At 37.8% G+C, this 24347-nt stretch overlaps 1 protein-coding gene across 16 annotated transcripts in view; it reads left to right on the top strand.

Moving 5' to 3' along the window:
- Positions 1–24347, top strand: part of JAK2 (Janus kinase 2) — an 88421-nt gene that overhangs the window by 17847 nt on the left and 46227 nt on the right. For 3 of the 16 annotated variants that reach the window (XM_054003582.1, XM_054003597.1, XM_054003598.1), the window contains exon 1: positions 15245–17394. The exons of 4 other annotated variants lie outside the window; for them this stretch is intronic. The gene's annotated coding sequence lies outside the window, so the exon portion shown is untranslated. Of the gene's footprint in view, positions 1–9285; positions 9540–12048; positions 12196–13230; positions 13645–14533; positions 14651–15244; positions 17395–20233; positions 20556–24347 lie in introns of those variants that run through there. 9 more of the 16 variants (XM_054003594.1, XM_054003591.1, XM_054003588.1 and 6 more) reach the window with 9 other exon arrangements.

The raw sequence follows: 24347 nt of genomic DNA, 5'->3' as shown, positions 1-24347 counted from the left end.
TAGAATAGCAGTGTGGCTGGTTTTGTAGGCATTCAAAGTTAGTTGAGCTGCTTGTTAAGCTCTCAACATAGCTCTCATACAGGTAAATTTTCAAATAAACGCCTTGGTTCACTGAACTTTTATTTCTTTGGCATGTTTATAGAATAGGTATTTTTCACAGTTTCTCTGGTTTTTAATGGGGTTTAAATGGTTAAATATATATGTTTATGTACTGAAAGATAACATATAGAAGAGTTAATCAGAAAGTTGAGAATTGAAATGAGGTTTTTTGGACTTCATAAATTACATGTTGATCCCTCATGTATTCAAAAGATTTCATTTGAATTTGCGATAATGTTAACACTTGCCTCCTCTACCTCCACAGTTTTGCCAGCAGCTCAAGTAGTAGTGTAAATTGTGTTTATTTCAGTAGTCCAAATTGTGTTGATGTTTTTTGAAGTGCCATTTTCATATAAGAATTTTTTGGAACTTTTCATAACTGTGTTCTTCTCATGTGCTGTCAGAAGGCCTACCACTTTTGTATGAGAATTGAACTAATGTGTTTGTGTGGGTTCAGTTCTCTTGTGGTCTGTCAATTTGTGTGTGTACCACATCTGCTTATATCTTAAATTGTTAATTAAATGCTGCTCCTATTGCTGTTCCACAAGGTCTGTGTTGACTGGTGCCCCATTTGAGATGCTGGCTTTCCAGTTCATGCAGCTCTCTCTGCTGGTCAGCCTGTATAATCAGTTGTGCCTTAATAAAAGCACTGCCAGGATTTTTCCTTTAGTGTATGCCTTTCTTTTCTTATTTAAGGGTCCAGAGGCTTCATTGGAGAAGGTCAGCTGCCTTCCTCCTCAAGTCCTTTAAAGATCTCTAGATAATTAACTTTGGTAATTCTGCCTCACCCCATGATATATTCCAGTGTGAGTCATTGTCCTTGCCAAATGGATTTGCAGTCCTGCCTAATTTTGCTGCCGTAATCTGTGTCTTTCCTGGGAGCAAAATGGCCTGCATTCTTTCTTTTCCTTTCTTACCATGTTTACCTAGTTATTTTAGTATGGAATTGTTATTTTATGACTTGTCTGTCCTAGGTCATGCTACGACTGCTCATGTATGTGTTTTTTCTTGTCTGAAAATACCTGTCGGATGCGCTGTTTGAGTTTGCTTTATTTCATTGGAAGTTGACTTCATGAGTGGCTGATCATGATTCTCTGTCTTTTAGGTTAGTAGGTTACTCTCATTCCCTTCCCTTTTTGGGTCATAAAAGAAGAGTGCTAGTCAGTAGGATGGGAGACAGAAATAAACTGTACAAAGTGACAAGAAAAGATGGAGAAAGGAAACAAAAGAAATTACATGGAAATGAGGATTGAGTGTTCTTCAGGTTAATCATTTGGGGAGAAAAAAGTCAGAATTTTGGACTTAATTTTAGGACCTTAGTATCTTCTGGTCTGATGATTTTCATATCTGAAGGGACAAGCACTTGTATAATTTTTCACAGAGTCATAGAATTGCTAAGACTGGAAAAGATCTCTGAGATTGAGTCCAACCAATAACCTAGTACACTATGTTCACCACGAAATGATATCCCTATGTGCCACATCCATATGCCTTTTGAACACTTTCAGGGATGGTGATTCCACCACCTCAATAGGCAACCTGTTCCAATGCCTGACTACTCTTTCAGTGAAGAAATTTTTCCCAATATCCAATCTCCCCATGTACTGCTTAAGGCCATTTCTTCTTGTCCTGTCACGTATTACCTGGAAGAAGATACTAAACCCCAGCTCACTATGACCTCCTTTCAGGTAGTTGTAGAGAGGAAGGTGGTTGTTTTCAGGTATTGCTTGTAAAGACCACAAAGCTGTTTTTTTTTTAATTCATCTTGGCTTAAAATATTTGTGAATCTTGGATCACTATGAAACTACCCTGGGAAAGTACTGTTGTGGGCTTGTTCTGCTCCTAGGGTCTTTTCTGGGCACTTACTCTTGGCCGCCACTAGAACTAGATGTGCCTTTGGTCTCATCCTGTATGCCTGTTCTGAAACAAGTGAACCAACAAATGGCCTGGAAAACATGTACTGAGAGAGATTTAACTTTCAAAATCAAACTGCCTGTTGTAGTTTAGGTAGAGAAAAATTACAAGTAACAGAATTGTTTCATGGGCAGTTGAAAATTAGTCTGAAAATTAGTCATACAAGGCACTAAACAATGACAGTAGCTGAGAAGAGACACAGACTCAAAGAATGTTAAAAGTTGTAATAGTCAGCAGTGGGTCATCTGGCCCAACCTCTCTGCTCAAGCAGGCCCATCGTGGAACACATGGCATAAGATTGTGTCCAGACAGTTCTTGAATATCTCCAGTAGGGAAGACTCCACAGCCTTTCTGGACAATCTGTTCCAGTGCACAGTCACCTGCACAGTAAAGAAATTCATCCTTGTAACCAGGTAGAACTTCTGTTGCTGTTACTGTTCATTCTGTTATCTCATTGCTGTTTCCAGTAACTTGTTCTTATCTCAGCCTGTGGTTGTCACCTTTTGTGCCTCCAGTTCTCAACTCCATCCTGCCAGAGTGGGAAGGGAAGATCAAGCAAGTGGTGTTGGTTTGGGAGAGTACCAGTGGGAGCACTGAACTGAGGTGTACCATTCCTTAACCACACAGATGTTTAGAAAAGAAAAATATTACTAAGTACATCTAGTTAGCTTTGTGTGCGTTAAGTCAAAGCCACTCCAAAGTGGCTGTAAATATATTTTCATAAATAAGTAAAAGAACCTTAATTGCTGTTGCTAAATTCTCTAGCGATACTTCAAAACTGGGGTTGGATTTACAGGTGTCAAAATTTGTTAGATAGCAGTTTGAGGAAAAGAAGGAAGGAATGCTTCATATAGCTGTGTCGTGGTTTGACATGGAAGTGAATTTTTTTCAGGAAGTTGAGTCAAACCAGTCAGTGGTCAGGTTTGGATACTGGCACCTGGAGTGACCACTGAAAGTATGGACACGCCTCTGAGAACACAGGGGGTTAAAAGCAAGAACTCCCAGAGGAGCTGTCTCTTTAATTCCGGTTTTCAGAGAGTGCAGACTCTCCCCTGCCCAGCCATGGGCTGGGTGGGGGAGGGGAAGCCACGCGGCCTTGTCCAGGTAGGCCGAGGGGCTGAAGGTCTGGAACCGAGCCAGCTCCTGGACGGAAGGGTGGAGAGAAGCGGAGATGCCTTTGTCCCCCCCCAGAGGGAGAAAGACAGAGAGCCTGACGGCACCTAGAAATTTGCCAGCAGAGGAGAAGGAGAAAGAGGGGGGATGATGCCCAGTGTGGGAGTTGAGAGTTCTGGGCAGAGATTTCAGCCATCCAGGGAGTCTGAACTTTTAACCCTTTCCTGGGAAATGAAGGCTTTGTAAAATATTACTCCTTGATTTATAGTGGAAGAGAGACAGTCCAGGACCTGAGATGTTAGAAGAAGAAATATTTAGGTGGGAGGAGATGATGGAGTAGCTTTTGGCTGGACTTTTCTTGTTAGCCATAGACTGAACCAAATTCTCCTGCAATAGAGACTGCATTTTAAGGAGATGCAGTGGTGACCCAAGGAGATGTGCTTCAGCAACCACCAGCACAGGAATGGCAAGAACAGAGGAAAGCTAAGGAGGGAATGGTGATGCCCTCTGTCTTCAGAAAGAAGATGATCTCTGTTCTTGGACCCTTGGCCCCAGGGGAAAATGGGGGGGACTGTAGTCCCAGGATGAGAAGCTGAACTGTTGTCTCTTTTGGTCCATGGCAAAGCATCCTTAAAGGAGCCCTAAGGGCAGTCCGTCCATGCACGGTGGTGAGAGCACTGTGACATGGAAAGGAGAGTGTCACACTGGCAGATTTTCTCCAGGCAGTGACATGGAAACACAGGAGGTGGCAACTGTATTTCCTGGGGGGGGGTCTATGGTACAAGAGAGACTTCTCTCTCCCTTGATGGACTGAGTATTGATTATCTGAAGGGTGGTAATTTGATCAGGAATCCCAGGTGATGTTTCATGGTGGTTGTTTTGGAAGTTGGGAGGAGGAGGGGTGTTTTAGAGGGTCCTCATCCTGGATTTAGTGTGTGTGTCTTTTAGTAGTAGTACTAGTTTAATAAAGTTCTCCTTTGTTATTAAGCTTGGGCCTGCTCTGCTCTGTTCCTGATAACATCTCACAGCATTTATTTGGGAAGGTGTATTTTCATGAGGGCGCTGGCATTGTGCCAGTGTCAAACTGTGACAAGCTGAAAGAAACAGAAGGGATAGACTAAGAAAGAAATGTTTCATAACTAGTGAATGTGAAGAATTAAGCTTTTTTTTTTTTCACTGTTCTGTGCTTACAGTGGGATGTAGGTGTTCCAGAAATACTTTCTGGTACACCTTCATTGTAGAAGTAACAGTAGCAGCTCAGAACATTAGGATCAGGAGACATTAAAGACCAGGGAATGGTGAAGAAAGCACATAGTTAGGAATTCAGGTTTTGAATCAAGAAATTTCCCTGTTCTGAGCGTTCAACAAAGAAGGAGGAAAGGAATGCAGTTAAGCAAAGGCTGTAGTGCAAAATGCCTGCAACAAGATGCCTTTTTGATGTTGTGTCTGTCCAAAAAATATGGCCCATGTTTATTAGCTTTGTTGCCAAGTTGAAATTTTCACATACTTGAAAATTATATGACCATAAGCACTAATTAATTTTTCTCATATTGTCTATGCTAGTAAAGAATATCAGTCTGTAGAAGTTTTGTTGAAAGCTGTTGTATTGTGGTATGTCTTCAGTGAGCCCTGGGCTTCAAGCAACTACTGCAAGCAAAATCCAAGGAAGTATCAAGTAGTAGTAAGGAGGAACTTGGTAGGCTTCACTCTGTCAGTTTCTTTTCCTGTTCAGTAGACAGTTGAATCTGAGCAGTAGTCGATAAGAAATTTATGTCACATACTGGTATTAAAGCGAAATTAAATTTTTCAAACTCATCACGTTGGTAGTCTATGGAAATTTAATAATCACAAAATAATTTGTGATAAACTGTTTCTTGCTGTGATACTGATCACAAAGCAAATACTTCACCAATTGTAGAACTGCGTACTATTAACAAAGAAAACTTCTGCAATATAGGCAGGTACTAGAAAGAAGAAAGAAAAATCTTTAATTTGAATTCTTTTGAAAAACTGAAAGAAAGAGAACTATCTTAAAGGCAGACCTGTCTTTAATTTCCCATAAATCCATCATATATGTTATGATAATTGTATGTAAAAGAGCTGAGGGAAGGAGATATGCTGCAAGTGTGTTTAATTAATTTTGATGGCTGAATAGATAAAACATGCTCTAACATCCCACATGCACATTGTGGGAGGTTTTGTTGTGTGTTCAGTGTAATACAGCCCTTTTCAAACCGAAATTAACAGGATGACTGAGAAATCACGCTGTAGAAAGACCAGTATTAACTTAGCATTGACAGGTGAGAATCAGCTAATTGTGTTGCTCTTGCTTTTAGTGCTTCTGAACATCTAGGTTTGTTTCTCTGCAGTCTGTGCTTTGACTTCTTCAACTTCTGTATGGCTGCACAGCCTTCAGACTCATATTACAAAAGCAAGGTAGGTTGGGGTGAAAGCTGTGACAAGACACAAGGAAATGACAAACTGCTTCAGAAACTGTTGGGAGCTGACTGTCCTTCAAGACCACCAGTGCTTCATTAGGGCATTGAAACTCATGGTAGTGATTTTTTTTTGACTAGAAAAGAAATTGGCTAGCATGGATGTATTTTATAAACCAATATTATAAAAGCTGGCACAACTTGCTGAAGTGTCTTCACCACCCTGTTAGGCTGGGTATTTTAAAAGATCTGTATAGAAAAACTATGTATTTTCCTTCCAGGAGGAAGCAAAACTGGTATCTAAGCAAGATGTTTCCACAGACTGCCCAAGAAAAATTTGTACAGGTGTGAAATCCATACCTGTGAGTTTGTGGATTATGCAGAACTATTTCTTCAATTTGATTTCGTATGTACTTGTGAGAAAGCCAGATGTTTATAATTATTTATTTCGTTCATTGTATATTCCAGGCGGTAAGGAAATAACATAGCTACTTTGTTCTCTCTCCATTCTGTTTGAGAGTGGCAGATTAGAGGGTACCCAGCTGGAACCACAGGATTAGAGCTGCTTTGTGCTTCTGGAGGATTGTGTTACAAGTATTTACTGTTCTGGTTTCTTTCAGTAAGGCTCGTTGGTTCTGCAACAGGTAACATTTGCCAGTAGTTGAGACTAAACAGTAGTTGAGACTGACTTTGTTATTAGGAGCATGCAGAGCATGCTACAGAGACATAGAATCATAAAGGTTGGCAATTACCTCCAAGATAAGTCCAGCATTTGACGGAACACCATCATGCCCACTAAAACCATAGCATAAAGTGCGGTATCTACTCCTTTGAACTCCTCCAGGGATGGTGAATCCACCATTTCCTGAGCAGCCTATTCCAATGCTTAACCACTCTTTCAGTGAAGAATTTTTTTCATTATATCCAGCCTGAACCTCTCTCTGCACAACCTGTCATTTCCCCTTGTTTTGTCATTTGTTACTTGGGAGAAGGGGCTGTGAACAATGCCTTCTAACAACCTCCTTTCTCATAGCAGCTATAGATACTGCTCAGGTCACCCCTGAGCCTCCTTTTCCCCAGGCTGAACAATCTCAGCTCCCTCAGGTGCTCCCTGAATTATGCTCCAGACCCTTCACCAGTTCCTTTGCCCTTCTCTGGACATGCTCCAGCACCTTTATGTCCTTGCATAAGGACGCCAATACTGACCGCAGGATTCAAGGTGTGGCTTCACCAGTGCCAAGTATAGGGGACAATGGGTGCCCTGGTCCAACTGGTACATGGCCTCTTGTGCTATGGTGGCTGAAGTTCATTAATAAAAAGCAGTCACTTCTACTGGTGTTTTTTCTCGCCCCACAATGGGAAGATTAAAACAGTGATTTGATCTGTTTTAACTTGGTCTTGCTCAAGGGCTCTATTGAAAGACTCCTTAAACCTTCTCCTTTTTATTTTCTTCCCCAGATTAACTCCTGTAGTCTTTGGGTTTTTTTTTTTTTTTTTTTTCCATTAAGGTATTTATCCTGCTTCCTTTAATTTTATGTCAGTTTAATATATGATTTTTGTAGGTTTCATTTGTTCTACCTTCATTAAAAAAACAAGCCTGAGGATGTCAGCAATAGGAGAATGGCACTTTTAATGTTTGAAGGCTGCAGTTGTGGTGCACAAAGGCATGGGCTACCTCTAACATTTCCTTCCAATGTTTAAAGAAGGAATAGTGACTGAAATGTTCAGCTTAAAGTTCCTAATCACCACCCCCTGACACTCAGCAATGTGATCTCCTCGTCCATCAGCTTTTTCCAGCCCACTGAGAGATTAAGTAAATGCTGCTTTGAGAGTGACTGAAGAAATATTTGCTAAGGCTTAAAATAATCAATCCTCCTTCCCTGTAGATGGGGAGGGGAAGTGTGGGGGCAGGGAGAGGAACAGAATGCACTGAACCACCTGTGGTATATTTTTAACTTCAACTATTCCCGCTTCTTATTTCTCCTCATATGTAGCTGTTATTTGGACACTATGTGAATGAGAAGTCAATTAATTTCTTAACCTTACTATGGGAAGTATTCTTTACCATATGCTCTGCAGTATCTGATTTGTTTGACTGACAATGCTGGGCATACTCAACAGAAACAACAAAAACTGGAAAAGGAGTGTCCTTGGTGGGGAGTGACATAGCATTGGTTTAGTTGGATCAGTCTGGGACCTGATGAGGAGAGACCATATTTGCCAGAGATAGGAGGAGACTGGAAGAGTCCTAAGTACTCTTTTGTATAAGACAATGAGGTAGAAATGCAGGAGATTAAGTGGGAGAAATATCTATGCTTTTCTTGGTTTTCTTGATTTTCAGCATGTGACTCAGTGTGCTGTTTTCATCTTCCACCTGAACTCAGACTCATGCTTTTACTTAATCCTCTGGTCATGGAGTATCCCCCTTCTCTGGTACCTGTCACTGCTTCCCAGCAAATAATCCATGAGAAGATACTTTCTTCTCAGGAGTAGTTGGAACTTTCTCCCAAGTTTTTATTTCTGTTCAGTTATGTTTCCAAAGTTTAAAACATAATGCTCTGGAAGAACTTAATTCTTGCAGGATGCCTTTATTTCCTTCCTCTTAATAGATTTTTCTAGAAATCAAATGGTATCCAGATGTTTGGTCATGTTCATAGTTACTGTTTTCCCATGCCTACCAAGATGAAGTAGGCTCCAACCTCCTAGTTTTTTTCATCTGCTTATGCACAAGCATTGATTTCACCTTGTGTGTATTAAGGTTATGCCTGCCTTTGAATCATGAACTTTTAATCAGTTTTAAACAAGTTAAATTAATCTTTAATTAGTTTTAAAGGAAGTGGAATAAGTGCTAAATCACTGAGGTTATTTCATGTAAAATTTGAACATGGTTTTGTAGCCAATTGTATGTGAGAGAGGAGAGGAGAATTCCTCTTTATTAGAAAAGCTTAGTTGAGAGGGGGAGTGGGGATAGGGAAAGAGGAAAAGCAGCTGCTTTTGAGAGAAGTTTGGGCTCTGACTTGGCATAGTAATCTGTACTTTTGACCTAGTAATGCATTCTAAACTTGCAGACTATTCAAGCAACATCCAGGTTTTAGAGTATGGGATACTTAGATTTTTCTGGCAAGTCTGATGTTCTGCTGTATCAGTTTCTAATACATTTCATATTGCCCTTTCTCTCTCAGTTCACTCTCATTTTTTCCCTCAAGGATTTGCTTGTTTTACCTGTTGCCCACTCTTTTTCTTCTTTCTGGTGGAGATCGTGTACAACACATAAAATGACATCAAATCTTCAGTGTGACTCAGCTGCTGTGCACACTGCTTAACAGGACATAGTCTGAGAGGGAGATAATTTGGTTTTAGAAAGTTTCCATATCAGATGAGATAGGATCCTTCCTCAGAGAAGGCATCCTTCCATTACCCTGTCTTGCTGTCCACAAGAGCCTTTGTCTGGAAGAAAGAGGCTCAGAAACCACTTCTTACATTATTTTGATTTTAGATTCTAGGTTTCTAAAATCCTTTGTCAAGTACAAGAGTCATTTAACTGCCATAACGTCTGCTGCACCTCTTTGTATTGGGTCTGGCTGAGATGGAGTTCATTTTCCCACAGGTGCCCTCACAGTGCTGTGCTTTGCATTGGTACCTGCAAAGGTGCTGGTGACACTCCAGTGTTTTGGCTGCTTCTGAGCACTCTGTACAACATCAGCTCTGTCTCTCCATCATTCCAACCTCCCACCAGCAGCTTGGGGGTGGGCAAAATCTTAGCAGAGGACATAACCAGGACTGCTGACCCAAACTGACCAAAGGGATATTCCACACCATGTGACATCAGCTCAGTTATAAAAGCTAAGGAAAGGAGGAGGAAGGGAGAGCACTGGTTATTTACAGTGTTTGCCTTCCGGAGCAACTGTGACATGTGCTGCAGCCCTGCTTCATGGGAAGTGGCTGAACATTGCTTGCTGATGGGAGGCGGAGAATAAGGTTTTTTTGTCTTTGTTTATGTATGCATGAACTTTCGCTTTTGCTTTACTAAACTGCCGTATCTCAACCTATGAGTTGTTTTTGATCTTTTTTCTCGCCTGTCCAGCTGAAAAGGGGAGAGGTAGAGTGGCTTAGTGGGCACCTGGCCTCCAGCCAAGATCAACCCACCAGACCCTTCTTGCAATTCTGACTGCCGGTCTTAAGTGGTGGGCAGAATCTATCCCAGCCTACACACTATGCTAATATGCGGTCGTGGTGACACAGTGCTTGTGCCTGTAGTTAGGCCAAGTGTTAAATGGGGATCTTTGTCTGTGAACAGTTTTCGAGGAGGTGGAAAGGAGAAGCATCTGGTAAATGAAAACTTATCATTCCTGAGTGCAGATGGAAGAATAACAAGAGTGTGTTTTTATGAGTTTGTTTTATTTACTGCTTGAAATAATGTAGAGGGCCTTACATCCTACATAGTAATGACATTTAGAGTGGAGCAGAATCATAGTCACTAAGAATTTTTTTTCTGTTGTAGGCATGAGGAATATCTTGGTCACCTATGAGGTACTGAACAATATACCTACAGCTTTTAATACAGTTGTTCACAGTAGTGTCACGTTTGTTACCTAGTTATATATCTTTTCTGAACTCTAAAGAAGAATTGAGAACGGAATTAAAAAACACTGTGCAGAATCATTGTGTTGTGTTACTTTGAGAGATGTTACTACATATGTTGATATATTGCATCTATGTCTTTCCCTCAGTGCTTTTGTTTTCCTTGGTTTATTCCTTATTCATGCTCTTTCTGTTGAACTCTGTGTGTTCAGAAGAGTTTTTCTCTTTCCTCTCCCCGAGGTTTTCTTTATATACTAAAACTGAAAAATGAAACATGAAAAAGTTAATGATAGAGTTGAAGTTTAAAATTGATTTTTTTTTGCAATGTTCAAGCAATTTGGAGATTTTTCAACAATTTACCTTATATGAAAAGAATAATGAGATAAAGCTTTCTTTGGAATGAAATTTTTTCTCTTAAACATTTCATGAAACAAAGAATTTTGTTTATATCTGGTTTTCCAGTGGTTCACAGTGTAAGCCTAGGGAAATTTAGACCTTTGTATTAGATTAAGAAAGTAGGAGAAGTGACAATGTCATATGTAAAGCATCCTAGTATTGAACTGCAGTGGAAACTGAAAATATTTGGATTATTATGCGTTATTACAGACTTGTTCAAAGACTTAGAGATTGTCTAGAATAGGGGAAGGGTTCTGGTGACACTGCTGCTAAGTTTGTCACTGATAAAAAAGCATGTTCTCTTTTGTGGCAAAGCCACATTGTAGGGGGTCTGTTTTTAAGCAAATTTGATACTAAAGAGTGCTATCAGGTATCTAAAAAATTAAGGCCTTGGTCTGACTTCTTCTGTTATTTGGCTGGGGTTTTTTTATATTTTCTTTTTGTCTGTGTGCCAGTCAAAGGGATGTAGTGCCCTGTGACTGTATTTACTTTAATGACATGAAACTTAATTCACTTATTATTTGGTGGATTGGCAGACAAATGTTATTATGTGTAGTTTGGGCCTAGATGTGGGTGGACTATTTATTGCACCAACTAGTAATCAAAGTCCTTACTAAGTATCAAGTCAGGGAAAAAAAAAATTTAAAAGACTGGTTACTGAGGCAAACTCTGAAGCGCCGTAGAGGGGAGAGGGATGTCCATTTATAGGTGCTGGAATGCCTGGTCAGAAGTGGTCTACTCAGACATTATTAATGCCTGCCTAAGATTTTTAATTGGCTTTTGTTTGCTAATTTGAATTTATATTTAGCAAATCTAAGAACTACTAGTATTTATAGTGATTTGTACTTTGTTTAGGAATATCTCTGGGACCTCAACGCATGCTTAAAGAGAGGAGAGACCATTGGTTGGTTTTAAACTTCGAGTTCATTTCAGTGGGCTTCAGCAATTTGTCTTGTAGATGTATGTACAAAACTTTACCTCTTAGAGCAACTAATTCAGATGGAGACAATTCTTACTCAGTATTTGAGTAAGAATTTATTATAATTCGCATATCACGAACAAACTTGGCTGTAATGAACTATGTTGCACTTGTATTCTAGACTTAGCTCCAGCTTATCTAATTATTTGCATTCAATGAAATAAAAAGTGTCAAAGAGTCTGCAGTATCTTTTACAGGCATTTTTGGGGGGCCGAGCTGGATTTTTCATTGCATCATGGTCACAGCTTGCTTTTGTCAACTTTGCATTAGTCATTCTGCTTTACCTTGGGAAGTGGTTCTTGGGGTCCATGCCTCTGTGACCAGCTGGTTCCAAAGCCTGTGGAGAGATACGAAATTCTTATTTCATCAGAGCTGAGGTGAAGCTGCAAATAACTATGCCAAATATGCTGAAAAGTTCTGTAAAAAACTGAAGTGGCTTGTAAGTCTGAGATTATCTAGGAAAGAGTTCTTCTTCTGTAATTTAGAGAATGGAGTATCTTAGATTTTGAACATATCATCTTCGGTAGATTCAAATTTCCTATCCACGAGTGGGTGGGAAAATAATGCTTTTATACAAGATTAGAACAGTATGATTGCTGAGTTGGAGTGGGGACCTGAAGGGAGAGCTGAGGTGCCTTGTTTCATGTTACTGAGTGCATATATCTGTAGAACATTTGGGTGAGTTCCCACAATGCTAAGGACATTGAAATGTGGGTGAAAGCCCTAGACTTCAGGGCTCAGAGGCAAAACTTGTATAAAAGTTGTATTGGAGTTTGACTTGGGTACTGAGAGATCTGAGTGTTTTCAGTTTGTTTTTTTTTTTTTTTTCTAGTTTTGTGTCATCAGAAAGAATTTTAAGAAGAGTTAAATAATTGTTTGGTGGGAATTTTGCAATGTAACAGTTTTATCAACAACTTACCTGTTATTAAATACTGTTGTGCTATAAATGTTTAATCTTTCTTTTATAATGCCTTGTCATAAAGGAACTGATAATAGCACAATCTATAACAGCATATTTTAAAATCCAGAAATGAACACTGTATCTTCCTGTCTAATCTTCTATATATCATAAACCAGTCTTGTCTTTCTTCCTCCCTTTATCAAGTTCAGTAACATAGGATTATCTAAAACCTATTTTGTAACAGTGCATCTACTCTTCATGTTTTAAAATTAGGAAATACAGAATCTACTTCATTCTTAACTGTTGTTTCTTCAGTAGTTTGATACTCTTGTTTCTGAGAGAAAAATAGGTATTTATTCTAAAGCTATTGTATATCTCATTTAAACAGTTCCTTGTTTTTCGACTATGTTTTTTATTTCTTGAGTCTGTCAGGTGGTCTGCTAGATCTTTTTAGTCTGTTGGGGTGCAATTTTCATGTTCTTGCATTCTGCAATTTTCTTATGGTGTTTCAGGGTATAATTTCAAAAATCATGAAGAAAGGTATCATTCTTGTTTCCGAGCTTGGGGGGAAGTCAATGTGAATATAGGCAGTTCTAAGTTTATCTTATTTTGTAATATTTTCTTTCTCTTTGAAAATAAAGTGTAGAATTAAATGCTTAATCATACTTAAAACAGAGTTCTGTAAATACTGGATATACAAGATGATAATTTGACTCTTCTGCAGTGTTTGGGGAAGCACCAGTCTGTTCTTTTTTTAAAATGTCAACACAGACTATTTGAAGTGTTACATTGTGAAAATGTTTGTCTTAATGTTTCTTTCTCCTTGTCACTTCTATTAGACTTCTGCAGAATCTCTGCTAGTGGTATATTTTATGAAAAACCTTTGTTTACTTTCAGAGCCCTGGGTTTTCTGGCCTGCATTTTTTTTCAGACAATCTGCGTTTATAGAGATAACATGATCTTGGCAAAGCATGTAGTGCAGTATCTTTGCAAAAGCTGTCTGGTATTTCAGATAGGGAACAAGTGGAGAACTTGCCGGCCATTGGTGTTTAAGGAAACATTAAATAAACTATCAAGCAAGTACATTTTCCTGAATTGTAAAGATAAAGCATCAACATTGCTGTCATAAATTATTCAGCAATACAAAGCATTAACATAGGATTTAAAAAAAGAATGTATTCTTTTGCAAAAATACTTCAGCTCTTCTCCTAAAGAGTAACAAGGAGGTGCAGTATTTATATAATAATTTTCTATATAATTGCAAGAATTATATATTGATATAAATATTTATATATTGATACAGCAATTGAACTCTGAATCATTATTTGATAGGGTTGTGAATGTATTTACATAGTCTTGACTTTACTATTTAATCAAACTTCTACAAAAATAATTTTATTTGAAATATTTCTGTGACAGTTGCTTTAGTATCTCAGATTGTTGTTGGTGTGTCTCCAATGGTCTTATGTTTTGTCATCTCATTTTATGTGACCAGGCCCTGACTCTCTAAGGGTTTATAAAATACCTAGTCATAGCCTTGTTGAAACTGTATGGGATCTAAATTGGAGAGCAGGGAGAGAAGTGTTCTGGGTTTGTGTTGGTTTTTCCTTTGGCTAGATTTTTGGGAGGATCTTTTGGGGGATTTTTTTGTTTGTTTGTTTGCTTGGTTTTCTGGGAGAGAGGGTGTTTTTTAAGGCAGGGTTGTAAATAATGTTAGTGTCCTGGGTTCCTGTAACTGATGTGTCACTGTAAAGAGCTAGCTTGGTTTCCTTTACAAGACTTTAGGCACTTTTCCAAAGATAAAGAGGAAGGAGGGCAATGACACCAAAATCCCCTAGAAACCCCAGCATCTTGGGGAGGGAATTTGTACAATGAAATTTGCATTAGATCTGACCTTTTGAAGTACAATTTCTTAACTGAAGCTGAAAAAGCAGGGTAGGCTGAAAAAATAATTTCTGGAGAGTCCAGAGGAGATACTGACATCTATTGCTCTTGACTGTTTGGAAGAGTTTGCTGATTCATTCTGACTTAACTGTTTTCCTGTTTACATGCTGACAGTTATTTCTCCAAAGAGCTAATTTGTTGAAGCATGTGTTTCCAGATTCTGTTCAGATAGTGTAGCTGGCATAGGAGTAGTTTCTTCATTCAGATGTTTTTACATTTTTGATGTCTCTGTCTCAGATTTACTAGATTTGTTTTCTCCCATATTTTTCCCATGTTACAGGAATCAAGGTAATGCATGTTTTATCACTCAGCCTATTATTGCAATTTTCTCGTCCATTTTACCCTTTGCTTTGGTCAGATGATGAAAACTGGGAGGGGAAAGAAGCCAAATAACCTGTGAAATTGGGAGCAGCAGGAGTGACATCTTACAAACATCACATTGTGTAAAGCATAGTGGATCTTCTTGTGGTTTCTCGTTTTGTAGGCAGAAGAGCTGGTTGGGGTTATGATTATTATATTCTCCATGGTACTTTACTGTATATGGCAGAGTGTAAAAGTATACTTTTAATCTCTAAGGGTAGATATTTAGAAGTTTAGGAAAGAGTAGTAGTTTCAACTGGGATATTCTGGAGTTGAAACTGGAGGCACCATTTCACCTAGAATGATAGAATGAAGAGACCTGGTGATACTGTTCCATGGAATTATTTCTCACCTAAGTGACTGCAAATTTCATTAAACAGTCTTTGAGGTTTGAGTAACAGATTTTTTTCTTAAGATGTTCTGATTCTTGGGCAGGAATCAGAATCATTCATTCCCCTCTTTTTTTTTTTTTCTTTTGTCTCTTTTTTCTTTTATGTTACTAAATGCAATCTGTGCTGAAAGAGAAGAGCCACAGAATTAACCATGAAGGTGAAAGCATGTTTTTAAACATTGTTTTGACACTTCTTGCCTTTAGAATGGCTCCTCTTCTTTCTGTTTACCTCCTACTTGCCTAGAGGAGACTTAGTGATGTCACTGCCCTTTCCCTTTGCTACATAATCTTCTGCTCCTGGTTCTCAGGAAAATTCTAGCTCTTCAGCCTTTTTAAGCTGTGCATGTAATGTAAACACATATGACAGTTACTTAGTTTTACTAAGCTCTGAGGAGGGAAGTTACCAGACTGGGGAAAGGAGATAAGAGTGCAAAAAAACGGAGATGACAGAATTCAGAAGGAAGTCCAAAAGAGTTTAACTTTTTAAAATCCAGATATTGGAAAAAGCTTCCTGAACAAATGCAAGCAGGGCAATTTATACTAATAGCCAATGGCAACTGGAAAGAGTTATGACTGGTTCTCCTTACAGAAATGTTTGCTGTGAGAGACTTTTTCTTCTGTGAGGAAGAGAACTTCTTAATTTCTACCAGTAAATAACTCTGCTTGGTTCAACTATTGTGTTGCTATTTGCTTAGAAGATAATATTTTTTATAGACTCAGAACTCCAGAGTGCATCTGGAGTAGTAGTGGGAGAGGATAAAGAACTTTGTCAACGTTGATGTCTTTCAGAAGTACCAGACTACTGCAAGTGGCAGGTCTTGGCTATTCTCTGTTCTATCTATTCCACAGTTAAGCTGCTAAAACCAGAATGTACCTGGGAAATCCCTGCCTGCCACAGAAGGCTGGGAGAAGAGTAACTGGTTTGAAATCTTTTCCATTGTGATACAGCTGGTCCTGCTGTGCCACTCTTCAGCACTCACTGACTGCAGCGTGAAACGTGTATGACTTCTGATAGCTTAGCACTAGCCTGTGTGGTTCTTGACAGCATCTGTAAACCAACATCTGTTTTGCAACTGTTGATGCTATTCTTTGGCCTTGCAGTACTGTAGAGTCAAATGCTGGTTCGTGTTTTCACAAATCGCTCTTCAATGATGACAGCAGGAATTGCATTTGGGAAAGAATAGCTAGCTTTCTTCAAAAGTGTCTTCCAGCATCACCTTCCGACTGTCTCAATCTTGCAACATTTAAGAAAATGAAGTAATTTCACAGACTGCTGTTGTTGTAATTTTTGCTTTGTTTGCACTTCAGTATTTTTTTTTAACTTGTGAGTTAGGCTGTAAATATCTTACATATTCTCTAGAGGTGTTGAGGGGTTTTTCCCCAAGACAGTATTTTTAACAAAAATGCTGTTTAATAGAAAAATACTTTTTTTGTTTTCTTTTTTGGTGGTTTGTTAGAATATTTTTTTAACATTAAAATGTTATTTTTTCATTGAACCTTTTTTTATCATTTCCTAAGCATACTTGTGAAAATATCACTTAGTCCTAATTTTGGTGTTGTCATCTTTTATTGCATCACTTTAAAAGAATTTTGGAGATATGTAAGGGAATGAAGGTAAATTGGTGATATTTTTCACATGCTTCATGCAAAAGGCCTTCCTGACCCATTATTGTTACTTTTCCTATGTCTTCTGTGTATATAAAGATGTGTAGGTAATTGTGGCTCTGAATTGTCTAAGGACCTCAGATTGCATTATCTTGGAACATAATCTGTGCCAAATGATTGGGCAACTGTTTAAATTGCTTGGAAATTTTCTGATGAAATAGACTTTTGCTGAAATACATCACCATGGTGAAACTGAAATATTTTGCAGATATGGACCAACTTTTTCCAAAGTTCTAATGGAACCTAAACAGAGCTGTTGCTTCTGGGCAAGTCTTTGATTTGATTTCTTCTCTGGTAACTCACCTACTTGGCGTGTTACTGTGGTGTTGAGGCTTCTACGTGAGTGTGGTGTTCATTCATTTTCTGACAGCAGCCCCAGATTGTTTTTTTCCTGCAATAAGTACAGGAATTACTTCATTCTGTTGTGAAGAACTTAGAAATCACAATTTTAAAAATTCTTATCAGGATGAAAAAGGTATAATCATCATATTAACAGCTATCCACTTAGTCCCTTTGTGTCATGCAAGCAGATCAGGCCAGGACCATTATTCTTTCCTTACACAAAAGTACATGGACTGAATTGTGGATACTGGGAGTGGTTTTCCAAGTGAAAACTGTAAGCAAATGTTATCTTTGCTTTTCTACCTTGTTTTTAGTTTTTTGTTTTTTTTTTTTTGGCTTGTTTTGTCATTTATATATTAATCTGTCACCTTCTGTATGTATTTGCTTGCTACCACATGCATTCAAATTTTGGTGTATTTAGAATTCTTGTGTGCTATTAGTATACAACTGATAAAACAGGAAAACGCCTTTAGAGTTACTTAACGTTTTGGGCTTGTTTCTTGGGAGCAATTGTTTTCTTGTGTGGCTTTACCTCATGACAGGGAACAATAGGCAGAGCATATTAGAAAAATGACCATGAAAACTGAAGATGCACTCCTTGTTCACTAATCATCTTTGAATATGCTTTAGGAGAATATTTTATATTTTTGTGAAAGCTGGTTTTAAGGTCAGAATAACTATTATCTGAGAAAAGACAACAGAGTTTTAATGCAGAAGATAGTACAAAGTGCAGATTAATTTTATTTATGAACTTGCCACCGGTTATCCAAATAATGGAAAAAGGTTCTCAGATTTTCCATATTGCTTAGTATTTTTAAAAGTATTGTTGAATATTTTGGCAAAGTTAGTCAGGAGAATATTTTCTTATGAACGTGTATTAGAAATACATGAATCTGTTGCTGTGAAATTTTTGTGAAATTCTCGCTGATGTGACATGTTTGGACTGAACAAAGACATCATAACCTCATAACCTCTTGTTGGTCGATTAAAAAGCACTGTCATTCTGTAAGAGGTGATGTTTTAAAAATACAATACTTTATTGCCTGTCAGCATAGTGTATGCATTTGCTTCCTTGAATTTAGTATACTTCTGTTTTTAAAGCAACTCACTGAAACAAGCTTGCATACGCAAAGAAAATCAGACCAGATTTGCAAGGATACCTCAGATCATATATGCAGAATATGAAAAGTATTGCTATGTATTAAGATTTAAACTTTTAATAGCATAACAAGCCACACTGAACCCATGTTATGGGCAAGCTTAACTGTGCTCCATTTTTCTGTGTATCCAAACTGAATTGCAAAGAATGTAATTGAATATTAACTATACACATTAAGCATTAATCAAACAAACTAGCCAAAATAATGGCAAGCGTGAAGCTGACTCAATTTTTTCTCAATCTAAGTTTGGATTTAGAGGTAAAAACTTGATTTTGGTCATCTTGTAACAAGATGCATAATACCCTTATGATGTTCTATTACTACTGGCTAATGTAAGATTTGTTAGGGCTTTTTATGATACTTTGCTGCAATCTTAATCTCCTCTCACAGATAGAGTGAGACCTTCAGACAAAGTTTATTAGAAAAGTTCTCATTGAATCATGAGGTGCAGAAGGGACCTGCTTGCCTTCTGAACTCAAAGAGGAGCCTGATGTGGCTGGATCCAATCTTAGTGCCAAACTAATAATTTTAGGTCTAAGAAATTATAGGGTTGTGATTGAACCTTTGTACAGCTTTGTCCCACAGGATTAAGGGAGGCAAACCAGATATATTAATATAAAAATGAATTATTTACTATAATAAATGATTAGACATAAAGATCTTAATCGGCCTTATTTACTATGCAATATATAAGCTAAAATTAGAATAGGATAGTGTGTCCTATGTCAAAGCAATTATATTAAAGCAATTCCATTAAAGCTAGCAAAGGAACCCCCTAAAAAATTAAGCAGAGATTGATGTTACTTACCTGTATCACCAACTGTGTCACCTTAGCATTTTTAGATAAGGATACTTTACTGTATCTGCCACATCTTCACCTCACTATCAGGATGTTAAACTTAGGTGTTGATGAGTCAAACTGGTTTTAACATAATCCAACGAAAGCAGCATGACACCCCCTTTTAGCTCACTACAAATAGCTTTGCAAAATAGGGCATTGTTCAAGTTGGTTTATCCCATTCCAGTCAAAGCATCCTGCTATACCACCTACCCACCATTACTTAGATGGCTTTCATTATTGATGTTCATTTAAAATCCTTGAAAGAAGGATGTGTATATAAGCAGATGGAAAGCGTGCACATTTGCTGTCATCTTGGGTTTACTGGTAATAAACATACTGAGTTGTTGGGAGACAGCCGATGACTTCAAGGCTTTGCTTGTTGATAGAAAATGCTATTTAATCTTTCTTCCTTCACTAGTAAACTGAGCAGTTGGTGACACAGGCACAAACATTAATTGTATTTATAGCAGTTCTGAAGGCTTCTTGAAATAACAAATGCTGTAATGTGTTCTATGCAAACAGTAGCAACTTGGAGATGATGGACTAATTTATTTTGGCTGAGGTTCATTAGACTCTTAAGTTCGTTTTAGAATTGGGCATTTAAATGCTTGCAGCTACCAGAAATGTAAGATGATGTAGACTTGAACAAATACAGGAAAGGAGGAAATAGGGGAGCTAGGTCACTGACAAGATGGTGCACTATGAGATTGATACAGCAATTCTGCTTCTAAAAGAGTAATTGTGTCAGATGAGACTTAGTCTGAAAGTGTGTGAACTGAATAGTTTTATAAGGTCTTGTTGCAGATCCTGTAAATGGGGTGAGGGAGAAAAAGAGAAATATGTCACATGAACCTGTTGAGCTTGTAGGTTTTAATCTGATTTTCCATGCTTCTTGTTCACAGTTGTAAGCTGCTCTTTCATGAGCAAGCAATCATTTTTGTTTGTTGCATGAAGAATAGATGTTCTATTAGGCTGCTTTATTGATTTTTTTTTTTGCCTGTGAAGCACAAGCTATGGTGTTATTGAGGGTATTCAAAATGTTGCAATCCTTATTCTGCTGGATTTGTGGAATAATGACATAGTTAAACATTGATAAATCTTCATGCAGTTTTAGTTAAAGTGAGGAGCCTGACTAGGAATTACAAATGCTAGGCAGTTCTGAGCATATTTTTAAAATAGAAGATAAATTAGAATACCTACAATGTCCCTTGATCTGAAACCTGCATGAACAGGTGGTTGTTCTCTGCTTTGTTTAAAGGTTGTGCTCTCAGATCAGTGTGCATGGAATTGTGCTCAGTAGGTTAAAGATAGACCGCTGTCCCCCAAACAACCGTTTCTCTCTCCTTCCAGCACTTCAGCATAGGTCTGGAAAACTTGCATGACTATACTGGCCTTCAGATCAGATCCTGGTATGGTCTGAAGCACTTGAAAGAGGTACATACGAAATACACAGCTGTCCAAGCAAGGCAAAGCTGTCTGTCTCTAAAGCCTGTATTGCAAGAGGGGAAATGTTAGTCATTGCCACCAGTCTGGCTTCTGTTGGGAAAGAAGCTGAATTTACTGCTCACTGAGATGGGTTCTTTTTTGGGGACGAAAGAAGGGAGTGTGGTATTCATGGTAGACTCAGTCAACACAGCACATGGCACTGAGGAAGCTGTGTTGAAGTCTTTGCTCCTGTTCAGGGAGACATACATGAAGAGTCATCCAACATAAAACGTGAAGAGTTCTCCATTCTGAATTCTGCCCCCTTCGAAATTCCATTGTATTTCCCTTACCTTTATTCAGTTTTAAAATCAATTTTTGGTTCCCTGTCAGGCCCTTTTTGTGTTGGGAGGGTCACAAAGGGAATATATATATATTTCACTGCTGTAGGAGCTGCTGTTGTGCTTAAGCACTTTCAAATAGTTTCCTGCAACCACAGAAGAGTTGTGCAATGAGAGCAAAGGGTGGGTGTGCCCTTGCCCTTCCTGCTACAAGACAGTTGATGTTAACTTCCACATGAATTGAAATGAGTGGGTGTTATCAGTTTTCAAACAGAATTAATTGTTGTGGCTAAGGTGGTATATAATATAAATTAAATTAACATACCATGTCTCTTTTTGTGATTACCTTTTTCATTTCTATTTTCTCCATGTAATGCCATCAACAGTTTTCTTAAACTGATGCTGTATTCACAGAAAAGAAAAACATGTTGTGTGCAAAAAAACCCTAGTGATTATGTTTGAAGTCAGGTATCTGGCTTCTACCCCCCTTTCTTGCTAGAACTGAGAAGCAGTCTCATTACCAAAAATGTGGTTTAATTTTTTTTTGAATTTTGTATTTTAAAAAACCTAAATTTAAAAAGTTTTTGGCAAAGATGACAGGAATTTGGGCAAATAAGACAGAAGATCACTCCATCTGTATCTAAATGCAGATTTGATTTCAAATACAGTAATCATGCATTCTGTATTGTTCACAGCCATTACAATACAGTAATCATGCATTCTGTATTGTTCACAGCCATTAATATTTTTTTAATGTTGTACTTTTAATGCCCATACATTACCTCTGTGTGTGTGCCTGCTTTGTCTGACTTTCTGTGGATTCCTGAAGCAACCACTTGTCTTGTGACATGCTTATTTAAAGGGCTTCATCACTTCCGTGTTTAGTAAAGAGATTTCTCAAGCAATTAAAAGGAAATGAACTGTTGGTGATTTATCTGTAGTGAGAGGATGCCTTCATTTTTAAATCTTTGGAATTATACATTTGAAGTGGTATGGCTAAAGACCCTGGCTGAGGAGGCTTCCCTTCAACAGCCACCTGTTGCCTCAAATGCCACCCCTGCCCCTCCCCAAAAAGAAACCCCTAAGTTGAAAAACAATATTTTGAAGGCTGTGAATGCTGCATATTATTAAATCATGTGAATTTTGTATGTCCCCCATGTTTTAGTGAAATGTCTTCTGTGAGTCATGATTTTCAATCTCATTAACCAGTTTCTTGATGGTTGACTTAAAAAGAGCCATTGAATTACTGCCATGCAGTGTGGCTGGTGAAAATAATTTTCAGGTGCATTGCTGATAAAAATGTCAACAGAGAATTGTATGTAGACATGTTCTGTTGTAGATGCTGATGATTGTGGTTAGAGAAGTGTATGGAATTATTAATCTTATCCTTTAGAAGCCATGGTTTAAAATATTACCTGTATTAGGAAACATAAAATAATTCTATTGACTCAAATAATCTGTTCATCAGTACCAGAATCACATCTTTTACAGCTAGTAGTTTTCATCTCCAAAACATTATCCTTATCTCAGACTTTGTTACCTATTCCTACCTATTACTTGGATAATTGGTTCAGCCATTTTTTTCATTGAGTCTTCATTATGTCAGACATCCACTCCAAGATGTGTATGGACTTGGTGTAGGTTTTTTTTTTTTTTGTTCAAACAAATACCTTTGTGGTATCGAGTAACTTATCTACGAAAGTCACATTCTGAATATGTTAAATCTTTTCCAACAGTGGTGAGAATTATTTACGTTCTTTACAGAAACACAAAAATTCTTTTGAATTACAGTATGAACAAATCTGTATACCCCAGAAAATTATACTGAGTGAGTACTGCAAACAGGTATGCTATTGTCTCCCAGTATATTTAATCTCAAAATGCTTAACTCCATCAGAAGAATAGGTCATATTTTAAATATACTAGATCAACAGCAGTTAATTTTTTTTTGCCATGTTTAGTGTTTCTGATGTGCTAGTATAGTGGTCTCTGAATGGAGCAAAGCAGGGAAAACTAAGTGTCCAATTTGAGACTTGTCTGCTAAGAAAAACAGGTGAAAGCAGTTTTGCTTTTTTTTCACCAGTGAGTGGTGACCTTGTGTTTCAGTTACTTTGCACATGAGGCTCTGACCATATAACTGCTTTAGTTACATGTATAAGGCAGAGACCAAGAAAATGTGTTTTCTATTTTCAGTGAAGACAATAATGTAGGAATATTTCTTGGTTTCACCTGCTTTATCTGCACTTTAACATAAAAGACAAACTTGAAACTTGAAAGTTATTTAATTTGAAGTCATGACACAATTTTACAAATAGTATCTCTTGAGATTTTTTTCACATTGTCTCACAGAACCTTTGAAATTAGCGCAACAAATAGAACAGAGTATTCTGTTAGAGTATTTACTTTGCATTTTTTACTGCATTTTATTGCTATTTCACATTCTTAAGTGTGGTTAAGCAAGGTTCCCTCCTTGTTTTATCGAGCTATTTAATACAGAAACAAAGAGGGAATAGTGGAAGTTTTTTGAAAGGATAAATACGTTGTAAATACACAGACTTTATGAAGGAGAGGCAGGTACAAGCACATGTGTTTAGTACACTTCTGAAACTGGACAGTTTTCAGTTAGATTGACAAATTACATTTCCATTCAGTTTTGGATAGACATAAAGCTGAGTGACCAAGATGAAAAATCTGTCAGTTCAGTTCAAGGTTGGAATAAACAGGGGGTTAATTTTGGAGCATTTTGGGAAAACTACTGTAGTAATTAAAGATGGCCCCCTGTGGTATTACAGCTGTGGGTTAAAGCTGTGAGTATTTTATAAAAGCAAGTTGTAGAACACAAACATCACGTCTTGCTTGCATAATCTTGACAAAGGTAGTGAGAAATTTTTAAATATGATGTTTATAGTCATGTGTTGGTTACTTTTTTCTAAAAACCAATAATTCCTTGTTGAGTGAGGAAGGATGCTTTTTTTCCTTAGTTATACATGTACTTGTTACCTGTGCTACCTTTGGAGCTAAAAGGACATTTCTTTTCAGTTAAAGGTGGCTGGCTTTGTAAATGAGGCATAGGAATTCTGTGTATCCCCTACATAAGGGCCTAAGGAATGTAGTGAATGACATTTGCATCTAGACATTCATATTTATATATCTATAATACACTGGTTCTTTGTACTACTTAGTTTGGGAAGTAAAAGGACGCATTTTTCACTTGGTGATGGTATCTTTTCTCTTTCCCCCAGAATTAGTGTAACGGTAACATAGTTTTGTCCTCTTGTATATGTAATTGAATATTTTTGTCATCTCGTAACTCATTAATGTTTTCCTTGTTCAAGAGGTTCAGCCTTTTTTTCCCGTTGATATAACTGTTGCAGTTTCCATAGCACACATCATCTTTAGCCCACATTAATGAAAATTCACATGCTTATCCTTTCTTAAATAATTCTAGTTAGGAATAGAAAAT

The sequence above is a fragment of the Vidua macroura genome, chromosome Z (assembly GCF_024509145.1).
Source record: "Vidua macroura isolate BioBank_ID:100142 chromosome Z, ASM2450914v1, whole genome shotgun sequence".
Lineage (NCBI taxonomy): Eukaryota > Metazoa > Chordata > Aves > Passeriformes > Viduidae > Vidua > Vidua macroura.
The sequence above is the reverse complement of the archived record's forward strand: the minus strand, read 5'-3'. Positions and strand labels throughout refer to the sequence as shown.